Below are 3,271 nucleotides of genomic sequence, written 5' to 3' on the forward strand. Positions count from 1 at the left end.
TGAGTGCAGGATGGCGAGAAAAAAAAAAAAAAAAAGTGTCAGCGTGTCCTGGTTCTTCTGCCTTTTACTTCAGGTACTTTTGTGATGCCTCCCACGTGTTGAGCTCCAAATAAGCAAGTCCCACCTTGAAGCTCTTTTGGGAGATCCTTCAGAGCAAGATGCCCTGCTGTGGCAGAGCAGTAGTGCTTGTCACATACCTAGTCCCCATCATTGCAAAAAAACCAGCGATGGATATTTAGACAGAGTGAAAAGGAAGAGCCCTTTATCAAGCTGGACCTAAATAAATAAATAAGTAAATAAATAAATAAATAAACAAAACACAAAAACAAAAACCAGGCTCATGCAGATGTGCAGAAGACCCAAGCATGAGGGCAGCAGGTGAAAAACACTTGTCTATTTTCAGGGCCAGCCAGGGAAAGGAGAGAACAGCAAGAGGAGGGGCCAGACAAGATTTTTAATGGATGGCTGAACTGAGGAACGCAGACAGCCATAGCATGGACCTGCTGTCAGATCACACAGTCTTACACGGTTTTCCCCATTGCAGGAAAAAGAGATTTGAGACGGGCTGTTCTATTCCATTAAAGTTTACTCCTCCAGATGCTTTTGTGATACAGGTGGGGAAAAAATAGAGATTTAACAGAAAGTTTGGGGTGGGAAAAAAAATCATTCTCAGAAGGGCAGTCTTAAGCCTACCTGAAAGTTATCAACGTCTATATTATCAACTGAATTTCATTCTAAATTGAACTCCAAATAAAAGAGGTTCATCCAGTGGTGTTTGTGCCATTCATTTTCAAGACGCAGCTGCTCAGGAATTACAAGAAAATGAATGAGCATAAGCTTTGAGACTACTACATTGTGGCTCATATTTTTCATCTGAGAGTCATCCCAGGCTCTTTTTCAATGCCTCAAAACCCTCATCTGGCTCCATGCATTACTGATTCACTAATCTGTTAAGCCCATACCAGCTGACAGAGCTGAGATGTGGGGCAGTTCATAGTGTACTTTCACTTGAGTTTAGTATGTGCTCAATCCACATGTGAGGCTCATACAAAACAACTCAAACACTCTTAATTCTCTAGCAGCCTCCCACAGACTCCCTCTGCTCCACTCCAGGCAGAGAAGTTCCTGTGCAATTCTCCATGACAGAACCAGAAAGCACACCAGCTTATTGCACTCCCCCAAAAAAACATCTAATATGCCCACCAGAGTCTAGCAAAACCAACAGTGAAGGCGGATGCAGTAACCTGGACAGCATTTTAATCACTGCTAAGTTACTAGGGGCACTGCCAGGGCTAGGTTACTTAACGAGAGAGCTCAGACCTGGGTGATGAGCACCGGAATTAACATTGCAGGTGAGACTCAGGTCCAGATTCAGGGAGATAATGAAACATTTCCCTCATTTCAAATACATTGGTCTTGTATTGTAAATAGGACAGCTAATGCGTTGGAAATTATCCAAAATCTTGCTAACTGAGGATGCAGTGTTAAAACCACAGGACGAACACAACAAGACCCATTTCAACTGGATCAAAAACCCTAAGGTCTCAGCTCTTTGCCATTCCCAGTGAGCCTCCTGCTGATCTGCCTGGCATTACAGGGCTCCAGTCTCACTCTCGGACATGCAGGTTCCAGTCCCTTCTGTGCCAAGCACTTGTGTCATGTGAGGCAAGTTATTCACCTTCGCTGAGTCACGAAGCAGCACATGACACATGAAAGCCTGTCTGCGGACTGCTCCTTACTCTAGTTATAAATGTTTTGGTTTTATTTTAAAAAGTTCCCCACCTCTGTTATCTGCCATGTCTACATACACGTGAAAACCTAGTATACGTGGCTGTGTAAACAAGCTGCAAGCAGAAAGTCTTGCAGCGATACCTACACCTAACAAATGAGTGCTACGGCATTGCTATGAGGGAGATATAGTAGAGAAAGAGCAGCCTGGGTGAGAAGAATTGTTCCATTTTGTTGCATGTGGAGAAATATATATATATATTTTTTATATATATTTTATATATATATATACACACACACACACATATATATATATATATTTCAGAGTGTTATATCCAGGTAGTGACTCCATCCCACACAACTAGCATTGCCTTTGAAAACCTTCACATTAGGGAAGTTAGGGATTTGGTCATCTCCTTAGACCTTTAGTCTTCTTAGACTGAAAGGACAAGACCTTTGCATGATGTCCGTCCTTTCCCTCCTTCCTATCCTCTTTGCTTCCCCTCTTTCCTATTCCTCATTTCCACTGGCTCTCTAAGCATGTCAATGGCCTGATCTCACACCACACTGAAAAGCATCTTAATCTTTGCAGCCCCTCTGCTTCTTTTTTTTTGGCTAAGAGAGCAGGTAGGATACAATGGCAGTATGCTTTGCTTTCAGTTTCCCGAGCAAAACACAGGGGAAGCTACTTTGCCACTGCCCTGTTACCTAGTTAGTGGCTGTCAGGCGGCATTGCCGACAGCAGGCTGGGGCTTGAACTTGCTTCTGTTTTAGAGGAACAACCTCACGTACGAGCAGCACCCTAAATCACACCACAGGACATGGCATCATACCCTGCTTCCTTCAGTGGTCAGCATCAAACAAGAGGGAGAACAGAAAAACAGTGCAAACGCTTAGCAATCCTGCCTCAGCATACTCTCTTACAGTCTCCATGAACTTGTAGGTGAGGGATTTTTCCAAGTCAAGCAGGGCATTACTGGCTATGCACACAGGAAATCAGTGCACAGGGCAATGCACCCTGCTGACTTGTTTCACAGCTGTCAATCCCGGCTGCAACGTAACCCCAAGGCAACTCGAGACAGCAGTCCCTCCACCACCTCCATCCTGGCCCTCAAGCCACCCAAGCGGCTCTCAGGTCTGTGCTGTGCGGCAGCTCCTTCCCTCTCCCCTATGACCCTGCAAGCACACCTCTTGTCCTGGCATGGAGCAGGCATGCAGCCAGGCACTGCAGGATTTCTTCCATTACTTGCAGTAAAAATTGTTTCAAAGCTAGAGAATCCATGAGCACACTGCATCTCCTCTGCTCTTCACATTGCTTTTTTAAAATGAAATGGCCTAAGCATTTTCCATTGGCCATCTGGCCTTTAAAAGCCCTCAAAGAAAGAAACCTCTGTTACGTACAAAGCTTTCCTACGTGTCAGGACTGCTATGCTGACAAGAGGAAACATCGTGTTTCAGCACTAGGTCTCATGCCAGGCTTGTGTCACTTGCGCAGATCAATCCCCTCCAAATATACATCATCAGAAAAAAAAAAAAACACAAG

Source organism: Cygnus atratus, chromosome 1 (assembly GCF_013377495.2).
Source record: "Cygnus atratus isolate AKBS03 ecotype Queensland, Australia chromosome 1, CAtr_DNAZoo_HiC_assembly, whole genome shotgun sequence".
NCBI lineage: Eukaryota > Metazoa > Chordata > Aves > Anseriformes > Anatidae > Cygnus > Cygnus atratus.